The sequence below is a fragment of the Heloderma suspectum genome, chromosome 8 (genome assembly GCF_057233095.1).
Source record: "Heloderma suspectum isolate Gila_16-S chromosome 8, 16-S_ref, whole genome shotgun sequence".
Classification (NCBI taxonomy): domain Eukaryota; kingdom Metazoa; phylum Chordata; class Lepidosauria; order Squamata; family Helodermatidae; genus Heloderma; species Heloderma suspectum.
Genome location: NC_139465.1, coordinates 42,757,593 through 42,771,985, shown reverse-complemented (window position 1 = coordinate 42,771,985; position 14,393 = coordinate 42,757,593). Strand labels below are relative to the sequence as shown.

General features: G+C 50.5%; 1 protein-coding gene across 2 annotated transcripts in view; it reads right to left on the bottom strand.

Annotated features, from left to right (window-relative positions):
• Positions 1-7,864, bottom strand: part of DOK4 (docking protein 4) — a 67,625-nt gene extending 59,761 nt beyond the window's left edge. The window contains exon 1 of one of the 2 annotated variants that reach the window (XM_084812173.1): positions 7,763-7,864. The gene's annotated coding sequence lies outside the window, so the exon portion shown is untranslated. The remainder of the gene's footprint in view (positions 1-7,762) is intronic. The other variant, XM_084812172.1, reaches the window with a different exon arrangement.
• Positions 7,865-14,393: the final 6,529 nt, after the last annotated feature.

Genomic DNA, 14,393 nt, shown 5'->3' with positions numbered 1-14,393 from the left:
GCGAAACCAATGAAAGATAATGGAAGACTCAGATACAGGGAGAGGGAGGGGGAAGGGGTGTGTGAAAAGGGGAGTCCTTGTGATCCTGCATTTAAAACGGAAGAAGAAAGCCCCATTTTAAATGCAGGATTTTAGGCTGGTGTAGAGATGCCCCAAGTCCAGTTAAAACTTAAAAGAAGCATAAAAAGGGAAAGCAGCAAAGGCCTTGGAAGTTGCCCATCAACGCTTAATACCTGGACAGCAGACAGAGGAGGCACGCGGGTCACCTGGATACAGTCTTTCCCACTACAATGAGATGCATTATATTTCTCAATTAAATTATGGTAATGATTTCCGAATTTGCACCTATATGTATAAATTAGCACATGGAGATTTAATGGAAATCCATGCCCTCTTTTTTGTCGTGCATTTCTTCTTTTTTTGGCCGTGCGCAGGTGACCACCCTATCTTGCACATGGGAGCTTTGGCGTAAAAGAGTACAAAAGGTCTCATGCAAGAGGCCTTTGATTCCCGTACGTGTGCAAGGCTCTTTGTGCTCCTGGCAGGGCCAATATCGACGCTGAGGATGCAGCAGAGGTGGACTCCCCCTCCTCACCCCTTGTTGGTTGCCTAAACCCCCAACGCAGTTGTTTTCTGTTTCAACCAGTATCATTACCAGATCTAACTCTGGAGCCATTATCACAACCAATGCATAACATATAGTCTTGTCGAGACAACCAGTAGCAATTAAGTCCTGGCTGCGTAAACATGACTGGCACCATGCACTGACCACCGTTCAGGAGTTATTCTAGAGCAGGCCGGGCCAGGTTTTGAGACTGGCGTTGGGTGGGGGACAGCATATACCTCAGAAAGGGGGATGATACAAGGAAGTGGAGTAATGGGGCAAGGCAGGGTGAAGCACTCAGAGAGCAGTGGTATCCCAGAAGCCTTTGGGCTTGCTGTCAATTATTATTTTTTGTTATTATTTATTCATTTATGCAAAATATTTCTATACTGCCTTTTTCTAGCAGATCACAGGGCGATGCACAAAATTCAATAAAACAACCATTAAGATAAAATGCAAGGATAAAAAAAAGAAAAATCTACTAAACTGGGGATTAAACTTCAGCATATGCCTGGGTCATGTGTTTTTAACAGGCACCAAAAGGCCATCAAAGAAGGCACCTGTCACACTGCAGGAGGGAAAGAATTTCAAAGGTGGGGTGCCGCAGCCCCAAAGATGCTCCCCGGTTGCTGTCAGGAGGCCCTGATCTCGGTGAACAGGCAGATTGATGTCACTTCATGTGAGAAATCTGGCCGGTCATAAACAACATCTCTCACCAAGACAGTGGCTCTAACCAGGCCGAAAGCAGCATCTTGGCTTGCTGTAAAAGGCTGTGCGTTCTACCGTGTTCCCATCCCAGCAGGTGCCCTGAATGAGGGGGCCATAGTAGGTCAGTGGTAGAGTGCACACCCTGCATTCAGGAGGCCCCAAGTTCACTCTGAGGCGTCATCAAAGAATTCTGCCCCAGTCCCTGCAGAACTGTTGTCAGACGACACCACACTGGGTTAAATGGACCAATGGTCTGAACCAGTATGAGGCTGCTTCAGATGTTCCTTTGATGCAACACAACCCAGACGCCTCTGCAATAAGAACAAAAGGAGAGCCCTCTGGGTTGTGATCCAGGGTTCATCTAGACCAGCATTCTGTTCACACAGTGGCCAACCAGCTGCCCACGGGAAACCCACAAGTAGGGCATGAGCACAACAGCCCATGTTCCCCAGTAACTGGTGCACAGAGGCATACTGCCTCTGGCACTGGAGGCAGCATATGGCTATCAGGACTAGTAGCCACTGATAAAGCCTTCCAAGAGTTTGTCCAATCCCTTTTTGAATCCATCCAAATTGGTGGCCATCACTACATCTTGTGGAAGTGAATTCCATCGTTTGACTATGCACTGTGCAAAGAAGTCCTTCCTTTGATCTGTCCTGAATCTTCCACCCATCAGCTTCATGGGATGACCTCATTAGGTTCTTGTAATACGAGAGAGGAGAAAAATGCCTCCCTATTCACTTTCTCCACAATGGGGCAGATACTGCTGGGTTACACTCTCACCTTCCCCCAGGAGAGGCTGGCACTGCACAAAATCAGGGAGGGGGCCAGATTGCAGACAATAAGGCATGCATTAGGCACAGCATGGCCAACAGACAGGAAGGGTGGGGAGTGTGGTCCAAAACATCTGGAGGGCACCAGGTTGGGGAAGGCTGCCCTAGAGCAATGCTCCTTTGATGCAACACAACCCAGATGCCTCTGCAATAAGAACATAACAAAAGAAGAGCCCTCTGGGTTGTAACATAGCCTCCCCCCACCTGACGCCCTCCAGATGTTTGGGATTTTAACTCCCATGAGGACGACAGGAGTTGTAGTCCAACAATGCACACACAGAATGTACCAGGTTGAGGAAGGCCGAACTAACTGTTCATTCTCGGAGATTCACACTTGCAGCTTAGCACAGCGCCTGAGGCACTCAGAAGTACCACTGTTCTAAGGCTATCTCTACTGAGTGGAAACAAACTTGCTCCTGCAGAGGCAATTTCCATCAATGTACAATGCAGAATGGAACTTCCATTATAAATTGAAAAGTGGCCATTTGGCCCCAATTCTCTGTGGATGCAGAGGGGCAGCGCTCTAGGCCTTGGCATCGCTATGATGATAGCCCGTTGGGAAACAGAGCTGGAAACCAGCTCAGTCTTAGACAAGGAGTGCCATTAGGATCGTCTCTCTTTGGCAACTCAAGCAGATGATAACGGAGAGTTTGCTGCTTGGGGCAAGCCGGAAGATGCTTGGAGATCTTCGAACAAAAGTATGGAAAATAACACAGCAAAATGACTTTCCCCCCACTGGATCCAACTATTTCCTGCAGCCTGGGTGTGGAACACTGCAACTAGCTGGCTTTGAGAGGAGGTGGGCAAGAGGAAAGTGAGTGACAATTAACATGTCTGCAATAAAATCTAATCCATTTTATCTCCCATGGCTTTCCCCATGGAACCTTGAGAACAGAACCACCACACTCCACGAGAGAGAGAGAAACTGAAAGCTCCACTGTTGTACATCCCACACCTGCATACATCTGCGCTGTTATTGCACGCTTTCAAAAACTGACAGATTTTCCATGGAAGGAATAAAGATGGAAAGAGAGGGATCGGGAACAGGGGAGCATTACAGGAGCCTGACAGCATCATATGGATCTCCTCCCCCAGTAAAATTCTGTGAATGAGGCAAGGTGATAGTGCATTAAAAGCACCTCTAATAGAATTCTCAGCATCTGTACAAAACTGTCACTTCCAGGGGTTTTGGGGAGATGGACCAGAAGGTGAAACACAACTTTTAAAGTAGTCTTTAAAATTTGTTTTTTTATGAGCCTTAGTCTCCAGAAAGACCATGTCCAGAAATAATCCAGTCTTGCTGGGTCACAGTCTGCGGTCTTTTAAGGCCTGCTACTCAAGAACCCATAATTGGAGATCACATATACTTCACTAACAAACCATGTGCAGCTTGTGCATTTTCCTGGAACACAAACCACTGTGGGATTTTAGCTAAGGCCAGAGAGACTTACACCACTCTTTGTTTTACTGGGCCATGGAGACTGGCCTTGAAGAGGGAAGGCCACACAAGATTCACTGCATCTGACTAGTCCAAGTCCCAGGAAAGTAGGCAGGTTCTCTTCTGAGGGGTCCCTTCAGCCGTCCACATCTTGTATTTACTTCAGGGCCAGAGAATCTCAGGACTGGGGCACAAATCCAGCTTGCCTAGGGTCCCAATTCAGCCCTACAGGGCTCCCCAAATGGCCACATTCCCTTTCCCCCGATCATTTGGTGGTTTAATAGGGATAAATGCCAAGTTCTGCACCGAGGAAAACGAAACCAAATGCACAGTTACAAGATGGAGGAGACTTGGCTCAACAAGACTACAAGCGAGAAGGATCTTGGAATTGTTGTAGATCACAAGCTCAATATGAGCCAACAATGTGATGTGGCTGCAAAAAAGGCCAATGCTCTTTTGGGCTGCATTAATAGAAGCACAGCTTCCAAATCCCAGGAAGTAATAGTTCCGCTCTACTCAGCACTGGTTAGGGCTCATCTGGAGTACTGTGTCCAGTTCTGGGCACCGCACTTTAAGAAGCATGCAGACAAGCTGGAGAGGGTTCAGAGGAGGGCAACGAAGAAGATCAGCGGACTGGAAACAAAGCCCTATGAAGACAGACTGAAAGAACTGGGCATGTTTAGCCTTGAGAAGAGAAGACTGAGGGGAGATAGGATAGCGCTCTTCAAGGACTTGAAAGGCTGTCCCAGAGAGGAAGGCCAGGATCTCTTCTCCATCATCCCAGAGTGCAGGACATGGAATAATGGGCTCAAGTTGCAGGAAGCCAGATTCCAGCTGAGCATCAGGAAAAACTTCCTGTTAGAGCAATATGACAATGAAACCAATGACCTAGGGACTCCCCCACACTGGAGGCCTTCAAGACGAGGCTGGACAGCTATCTTTCGGGGATGCTCTGACTTGGATTCCTGCATTGAGCAGGGGGTTGGACTTGACGGTCTTATAGGCCCCTTCTAACCCTACTATTCTATGATTTCCCCCTTCTAAGTGGTTGGCATGCCTCTCCAAAGGCTTTGTCACTGGTAGTGAGAGCTTGAAGCTAAAACAGGCTGTTCTTCTGGCCACACTCCTTTCACCCCACCCCAGTGAAATGGGGCCTTGAGAGCTTCTCCAAAATGGAATTTGGCCCTCAGACTGAAAGAGGTTCAACACCTCTTTTAACTTGTCATGGATTATGTTTTCTGAGAGCATCTTGATCTGGGGACCCAGCTATGTGGTGAGAAATTCACCTACAAAATGGGGGACAGGTGAGCAATATTCCAGTTTATCTTCCAGGAAATATTTTCTCCTAGGTATCCTATTTATATATCACTTTTAACTGGCAAACTTTTACCCTCTACTCCTCCCCTCTATTTTTCACAACATCCTCACAAGGACAACAGAGATGTCCTTAATTCTCAGCTCTACACTGCCCCTCGTAGAGAACTGTCACCAGTTGTGGTCATAGGGATGTATGAAGGTCACTTACCTTGAACGAAATTTGATTCATGGTGGGGGGAGGCGCTTCATCCCTCCCCCCAAAATTCTGGCTGGGGGGGAGGCGCTCCGTCCCTCCCCCCTGAAATTCTGGCCGGGGGGGGGAGGCGCTCCGTCCTTCCACCCCCGAATCCTGGCCGGCCAGGCTGCAAATGGTGGCGGCCATAGCCGCCGCCGTTTGCATCCCTGCAGTCAGCCGTGATAGGCTATGTAAATGTTTACATAGCCTATCACGGCTGATTTAAAAGAAAAAACCCCCGCGCGTACGCAAATGGCGGCGCCCATGGGCGCCGCCATTTGCGTTCCTTATTTTGACACGTCTTAGTCTACGTAAACATTTACATAGACTACGGCGAAAATAAGGGGAACGCAAATAGCGTAGATGCTACACTATTTGCGTTCCCCTTATTTTCGCCGTAGTCTACGTAAATGTTTACGTAGACTAGACGTGCCAAAATAAGGAATGCAAATGGCGGCGCCCATGGGCGCCGCCATTTGCGTACGTGCAGTTTTGTTTTTTGTTTTTTTTACTCAGCTGTGATAGGCTACGTAAAGATTTACATAGCCTATCACGGTATTTTTTAAAAATCTAGCCGTGATAGGCTACGTAAATCTTTACGTAGCCTATCACTTTTTTTTGTTTTTTTACTGGAAATGGCGGCGGCGGCAGCTGGTCGGAAGACCGGCCGCCGCCACCAAACCACCACCGCCAGGAGGATTCGCCCAAGGTAAGTCCCGTCCCGGGGGGGGGGGGGCAGGAGGGCAGACCGTTTCGCCACCAATTTTGGGGGGCCGAATGCGCTGGCATTCAGCCTCCCCGAGATTCGTGGCGAAATTCTCGGACATCCCTAGTTGTGGACCTTTAAGGGTACTGATGCTCAAATTCTCACTGCTCAGATAAGGCGGCTACTGCTCAGAAGCAGTTGTGCAAAAACGAAGGAAACAAGCAAAACAAATACAAGCTTCCTGCATCTCCAGTTTTTTCCTCCCCACATCTGCAGCAGTAAAGCTACCTGTGCTCTCCTGCATTAGGCTGCAGGCACATGTCTAAAGAGCAGCAGCAGCAATACTGCTCTGCCTAGCCTACTGCCCTTACCAAGCCTTGCTACCTGGCTTTTTCATCTGCCCATTAATAAGACACACTTATTAATTCCGTACGAAAAAGAAATTACTAACGTAACATTCTTTTTAACTGTGGTCAACTGACTAGTCACACAATCTCTCCTGAGCCCCTGCTCAGTTTGTGCCGGGGATAGATGCTAGTGTGTTACCGAAGGTCAATCGCCATCATTCCTATTTGACAAATGAGGGAACAGGGAAGTTGCTTAAAACCCCATGTGGGGACTTCATGGCTTACCCTGACCGGGGTAATTGTGAAACTAGAATATTGCCTTGAACTCCTATTCACTACTGGGCCAAGTTTAAGGTTTTAGTACTAATGTACAAAAACCTAAACAACTTGGGACCAGGATACCCGAGACAGCGCCTTCCCCCTTACCAACTTGCCCGCTCACCGAGGTCATCAGTGGGCTTGCTCCTGGTGGTTCCACGTGGACCTATGGCCCAACGGGAGTCCACCAGGAAAAGAGCCTTCAGTGTGGTGGCCCCCTTTCTATGGAATCTTTGCCTTTGGAGGTCAGGCAGGTGCCAGCCTTGTATTGCTTCCAGCACCTCCTGAAAACATTGTTATTTCAGGAAGCCTTCCTCGAGCGACCGGCTGCGGTTTATCAAACTTGGTTTTATCAGAACTCTATCTCTTTTAAAACGAGGTGAAATTATTTTAACATGGTGGTTTTATTTTTTTATCCTGTCTGCTGTTCAGTGTCCCTAGGTCTCTGGATATGGAGCGGTATACAAATACTGCAAATAATTAAATAAATAAATAAACAAAACTCCGGGGAGGAAGTGGGGGATGGGAAGGGTTGTAGCAGAAAGGGGGAGAAACCAACCAACCAACCAGGAAACGGACAACAAGGGTCTGGGGGCAGGTCTGTGTAGGGCAATGTCCTGGAACATCCTTTTTCTTCTCCAGCAGATCCTTCGCACCGCAAGCAAGCCCGTAGGGGACAGAAATAGACGCGGGTGCCTGTGCAATCCAGCCTGAGCCCCAGGGATACAGATGTCCTCCCAAAACTCTAGATCAGCCTCCCCTACACACACACCTGGCGGCCGGCAGGTGTGCTGGACTGCAGCGCCCAGCATCCCCCGCCGGCCGTGGCCGGCGGGGGATGCTGGGCGCTGCAGTCCAGCACACCTGCCGGCCGCCAGGTGGGCGGGGGGAGGCTGCACTAACCGTCGCTCCAGGAGGAGGGCGAAACCCTCCAGCCAGCCGCGTACTCGGGTCCTCAGCCACCTCCGTCCCCACGAGCGACCACCCCGCGGAGCCGCGCGCCGCCCCCCAGCCGCGTCCCGGGGAGCGGCAAGGCAGCGGGGCGCCCCGGTCCCGCGGGGAGGGGAGAGGCGAGGCCCGCGCCAGAGGCCCGCGCCCCTTCCCCCGCTGCCCGGCCCCCTGCTCCAGGAGGCGGGCTGGCGACCCGCCCCAGCGCGGCCGCATGGCTCCGCCGCGCCCGCGGAGGCGAGGCGAGGCGAGGGCGCAGGCGGGCAGGTCCCCGCGCCGCTCCAGCCATCGCCGCAGCGCCGGCTTACCTGCGCCACCGGGAGTCCCCCGCCGCCGCCGCCGCCGGGCTGCTGCGCGGCGCGCCGGAGCCGGCGCGGCCCCTTCTCCCCCGCCGCCTCGCTCGGGGGCGCAGGCGGCGGCGCGGCCGAGCGTGGCGCCAGGGCGGCGCGCGCCTCCGGCCCGCCCGCGCCGCGCCTCTGTTCGCGCCCTGGCGCGCCCGGGCTCGGCCCCTCTCCGGCGGCGGCGCAGGCTCCGCTTGCCCGACGCCCCTCGGCCGAGGAGGCAGCGGGCGAGCGGAGGCGAGAGGGAGGGCACCGGCGAAGGCCGCCGCCGCGCGGTTCCGTGGCCGAGCCGCCCCGCCGGGCCATCTTCCCCGCGGGAAAGGCGGCAGCGCGAAGCGAAGGCAGCGGGGCCGCGGCCCCGGGCGCGCAGCGGCGCACGTTCCTCCGGGGGACGGGCGAGCATCCGTGGGTGCGAGGAGGGGGCGAAGGGCAAGGAGCCGCCCGCTCCGGTCCTCGGCCACGCCGCCCCCTCGCCTCGCCCTCCTCGGTCCAGAAGCCCAGATGGGAAGCGAGGCCCGCAGGGCTGGTGACGCCGGGCGAACCGCTCCGGGTACCGACGGGGCACGTGCCATGGTGATGATGGTGATGGTGATGATGATAATAATAATACAATATCCGTGGGGGCAGCGCAGGGTCCAGGTTCCGGAGGGCTCTTGGGCGAGGCCCGCTCCGTGGGCCCCCTCCCTCGGCGGCCCGACCTTCTCAGCGCCCCCGGCACCAGCTCCTCGCCCGCTTTCTCCTCACTGCCACCACTTGCTCGCCTGACCCCCAGAGAGCAAGCAGGCAGGGGCATCTATTTTATTCATTATTCTCACTATATTTATATCCCACCTTTTTTCCTCTCGCCAGGAACGCGAGAAAGCTGACGGCGCCTCCTCATCCCTCCATTCTGCCCTCACAGCAACCCTCTGAGGTAGGCTAGGTTGAGAGCCAGAAACGACTGGATTGGACTTACTGGTGATAACAAATATAAAGAGAACAAATCTAATAAGAACGGTTTTTATCTATGTAGTAAAAAAACAAATATACATGAAAAATAACAAAGAAGTCACGTTTTGCGTCTCCCGAAACACACGAGGGTTTTTTTATTTCCAGATGGTGGGCGCCACTACAATGCCCTTGTGCTGGATTCACCTATATTGGTTTGATGTTTGATTCTTTACAGCACAATGACAGTGTGTTCCAAAACAAATGGATGTCACGTGAAATACCCGGACGGCGGGCCTTCTCTGTAGCGGCACCCACCCTCCGGGAAACCCTCCCTCCTGTAGCTTGGGAGGCAGAAAATGTGACATCTTTCAAACACCTCCTGAAAACACACTTGTTCACCCAGGCTTCCCTCGGGCTGTAAGTAAATTAATTATGCTGCTCTATTTTACTGCTCCTTGATTATTATTTTTTTTACTGTAGTTGGAAGTGTTTTTAATGTTGTGTTTTAATGTTGTGTTTTTAATATTGTATTTTAATACCGTGAACTGCGGAGAAATTTTATTATACTGAGCGGGATATAAATGCCACAAAATAAATAAATAAATAAAAGTAACACCACCTTGGCTACAGAAATAAAATGGAGTTTGCTTCTGCTGCCCTGAGGCTAAACAAAAAAGCACAATTTGTTGATTTGAAAAAAGATAATATATCGTAAAGTAAAAAACCATAATAAAATGAGCATCTGTAACCATGTCCGGCCAGCCTCCCACTGACTATAAAATGTTTTTGGAAAATAAGAAGAAAAGATACTGTGGTGAGCAGCAGAGCTGTGCACAAACAGCCTCTCAATATTCTCCCCGCTATTTGTGGCAAGAGAAACCGGGGGGACAATTTCACCGAATTTCTCCAGGGTGAGGAGAGATTCTCCACAGTTTCTCACCGGTGGACTCGCGATTGGCAGGGCTTCTCACACAGCTTCTTTCTTTCTTTCTTTCTTTCTTTCTTTCTTTCTTTCTTTCCTAAGTGTTTGGGTTTCTTGCACTGCCACTGCAAGGGGGAAGAGCATCCACTGTGTTGGCAGCCTGGCCTCCATTTTGCATCCCCCACAATACAAGAGTAAGTGTGGCAGCGTTGTGTCCGGCTCCCGGGAAGAGGTGGAGCTGGTGCTGAGCCAAATCTGCCCTCCAATTTCCTGAAAGTTTTCTTCCCCCATGAGAGAGGCTTCCATTGTTCTTCCTCATTCTCAGGATGTTTTAACTTTATTTTTGTGATGTTTTTTGAGCTGACCTAATCACTGCGAGGTGCCAGAGGGTGCTGCGTGCCTGTATGTTTTCCTATTACACACCTCTCCATTACTCTGCACCCTCCCAGGCTGCCTGTGCTTCCCAATCTGGAGAAACCCTGTGGGAGCCCTAATACCTCATGATGCCTTCCCCAGGGCTTTAACTGAAATGTGGGAAGCCAAGGAGGCTACAGGCTGCCTGAAAGATGACTGTACAATGAAAGACAGGCCACCTCCTGAAGAAGGTAAGCACAAGAAACCCAAATCCAGCCCATGATAATTTCTCTGAAATTTCCTCCGCTGAGTTTCTTTTCGCAATTTCTTTTCTATCAAACTGAACGAGAATGGCTAAAAAAAATGGGGAAGACATTTTCGGCAGAGCGCTAGCATGCAGCGCCAACCCTGGTGGGTCTTGGCATGCCTGTGCTGGCCCAGGTGCTGAAGGAAGGCCTCTTTGCTGCTGCCCTGTCACCTGCCGCGCTCTGAGTGGTCGTTTGGGGACCCCTCTGGGCTGTGGGTCCCTGGGCTTCAGCCCCAAGGTCCAGCTGCCTTCCTCAAATGAAACCTGAAAGGGTGGCCCTGCCAACGGACGGCTTGACTTTCCCAGTCTCTTTGAAGTCCCACCCTGAAGGGGAAACAAAGAAGCTCAAGGTGGCACAGGAACATGGGCAAGGCCTCCATCAGGAACATCAAATCAGTCTGTTTTGGAGCCTGGATTTGAGTATGCCCGGCCATCATCCTCATCTCCCCCCCTCCCCCGGCCCCTCATATCTGGGAGAGGATGTGTCAGATTCCCAGGGAGCCTGGCCTGGAGCGGACTGCCACTTTAAGACAGACAGATGAAGCTGCACTAGGAAAAGAAACAGACCTGGGCAGGATGAGTGACAGGCAGACCCTGCTAAGCGTTCCTCTCCTTAACCCCCTGCATGCCGTCTTGCATCCAGAGTTGGGGGCCAGCCAGCAGGCTGCAGAACAGACTGTCGTGCCCAGAGTAAACTTCAACTTGGATGGCTGTGTTTAATTTCTAAAGAGAGAGATGGTACAGCTCAAGGTGGATGGCTGCTTACACATCGCCAAAAGAGAAGACAGAGGAGAGCACAGCTTGGCATACTGTTTGCATGTGCTGATTTATATGGAGAGGTGTAACTTTAGAAATATGGGTATAACGTAAACAGTAATACAGTATATCTCACCACAGTAGGAAAGACCTGTGACCAGGTGAGGTGTGTGCCCTGCTCAGTCTGCTGTCCAGGTGCTGCTACCTGTGGATGGGGAACGTCAAGCCCTGGCCTGCTCTCCCTCCTTACTGTCTTTAAACCAGACTTGGACTGGGCAACCCATCAAATAGAGGACACCTATAAAATAAGACACTTGGCCTGATGGCCGCCTTAAGCTCATCCGGGAGACCCAGCCTCCAGTCAGGAAGCCCTATGCCGTGATCAAAATGTGGACGGGTGAGCAGTGGTGGTCACTTGGTGGAGAAGGGAAAGCACTCTGTGCTGTCTCAGAAGCAAACACCCCTTTACTAATGCTTCACATGTTCCATGCCTAAGGACCAACCTGACACATTTTTCTGGGTGAGGTGGAACAGTAAATGGTGCCCTTCCCCGTTTTTCAAAGTCAAGTTACACAGCACTACTTGAGGCAAGCCCAGTTATTTTGGAACGTAAAACAACCCACCCCCCCACTACAAGTCTCTCCCCCACAACTTGGTGGTGAAAAAGAAACCGAATAATAAAACATTATATAACACTGCCTTTTCATGACATCCCAAATCATCTGCCCGAGGCAGGTGCTTCACTTTGCCTAATAACAGGGCCAGCCTTGCCTAAGCCCTAGGAGATTCTGCGGCTGAGCCTTGGCTCAAATTAAGTCCCCATGGTGAAATCCCAAGAAAATTCAGCAGCGTGGTGGGGGCACGGATGCAGCCACTCGACCCCTGGGAGTTGCCCACCCCTGTCCTAGGGGCATAGATACAAATTCACTGCCCTCTACCCCGATAACTACCCTAACATTCTGACCACAAATATAGATTAGATCAGCCTTCCCCACTCTGGTGTGCTGGCTGGAGGATTTTAGGCACTGTAGTCCAACACATCTGGAGGGCATCAAGTTGGGGAAGGCTGGATTAAGTTCTTCAGCAGGAAGAATGGGGGAAAGGCCATTCTCGCCAGATGGCCTCTGACCACTTCTCAGGAGTGTGACATCCCTGTATGTGTTACGGGGATGTGACACCTCACACATAATCCTTGTATGTGAGCCTTGTGATAATAGTGGTAGCAGAAAACAGAGGAAGAGACGGATATCAGGAAAAAACTAAATCACAAGAAAGCGCGCACATCCTCCACTGGGCAGCTCCATTAAAGGCCTTAATGACAGCTAAGAAAAGCAGAGATGCTGAGTCAAAGCCAGGGGCGTTGCTAGGTTCTTAAAAGATCCGGGGCACAGGCCCATAACACCAATTTGCACGCAGAGAGAGAGAGAGAGAGTGTCTAAGCGCACCCCGTATGTGTGTGTGTGTGTGTGGTGTGCACGTGGTGTGCTTGCGTGTGTGTATAGCTTACATACTGTACATATGAAGTGTGCACTGACCCCCCACCCCACTTCAACTCAGACTCCGATTCAGCATTTGGGGAAACATCCCACTTCAGCTCAGCACCAAACCTGAGTCAAGGTTTGGAAAAATGAGTCTTTATGCTTCCTGTTGTCTACCATGGGAAATCAGGAAAAAACTAACTTTTTTCTCTTGGTCAGAACTGGATGATAATTTCAGGCATAGTAGCCCCCTTGTTGTTGTTTATTCGGTCAGTCGCTTCCGACTCTTTGTGACTTCATGGACCAGTCCATGCCAGAGCTTCCTGTCGGCTGTCGCCACCCCCAGCTCCCCCAAGGTTGAGTCCATCACCTCCAGAATATCATCCATCCACCTTGCCCTTGGTCGGCCCCTCTTCCTTTGGCCTTCCACTTTCCCTAGCATCAGCATCTTCTCCAGGGTATCCTTTCTTCTCATTATGTGGCCAAAGTACTTCAGTTTTGCCTTTAATATCATCCCTCTAGTGAGCAGTCTGGCTTTCTTTCCTGGAGTATGGACTGGTTTGATCTTCTTGCAGTCCAAGGCACTCAGAATTTTCCTCCAGCACCACAGTTCAAAAGCATCTATCTTCCTTCGCTCAGCCTTCCTTATGGTCCAGCTCTCGCAGCCATAGTAGGGGATTATACCTGCCCAATGTCAGAAAAATAGGTGCAGGGTTTATATTTTGATTGTCTTTTAAAGGGAACTGCCAATAACATTTTTATTACTTGGAAGAATTGGGTAAACATTTCGGGCTTCATTGCCCCATCAGAGGAGATCATGTCTGCCAAATTTCACAGTGATAGCCACAAGAGGTTTTGTGCAAGGCTGGCCTTGACATTTTGACGTCTCCAAAAGAGGGCATACTTACCTCCCTATTTTCCTTGTGGACCATTGTTCTGAATATTACAGATAGCCTAGAGTTGTCCCTAAGTAAGAAACCAGCAAAGTTTCAGAAGGATAGGTGCAGCAGTTCATGTGGAAGGGGAGTTCTCCAATTTGGGGGAGGGAGGGATTTGCTTTCCCTGCCCTTCACACCTTCCCCAATAGTTTTGGGTAAATTGTATGAAAATGCACAGGTCATTAGAGGTGTCCCCCAGGCAAGAAACCTGGAAAGTTTCTGAAGGATATGCATGCATGCAAATTTAGAATGACTAGAGTTTATTTACATTTCACCAATGTTAGCAGCAGGGGAACATCAGTGGGAAGGTGCTACTGCGCTCATGTCCTGTTTGTGGGTTTCCTGTGACATCTGGCTGGCCACTGTGTGAACAGAATGCTGGACTAGATGGACCTTGGTCTGATGCAGCTTGGCTCTTATGTTATTAAATATATGCCTCTGAGCAAATGCAGAATGCATTTCTTTCGCCACTGAGCACTTACATTCTCCCCTTACCCAATTTTTTCCCGTCTGTGCAACCATCTTTCCTCATCCTACCATCCTCCAGCAACTCTTCATAAAAACAGATGTTTTGTGCAACTCTCCTCTACCTCTTCCTTGCTATGGCCAAGCTCTCATTGTATCTTCCTTCCCATAACTTCATTTGTGCCAAGACTTCACCAGGATTCAGCCAATGGGTCTGTTTTCAAAACTAGGGCTAAGTTATGGAGAAACTCTGAGCATGTTCTAAGTGTCTTTCCCTCACCACTGAAGCTAGAGTTCATGCAAAATTAAAAAACAAACAAACCCACAAACAATAAAACATGCATAGGACTGAGCTGAGAGGGTAGTCAATTCGTTGGACGGAACTGGGTAGCCGCTGTATTAAGCCTGCAGTGCCATACTCGCAACTCAGGACTTATTTCTGAGTAAA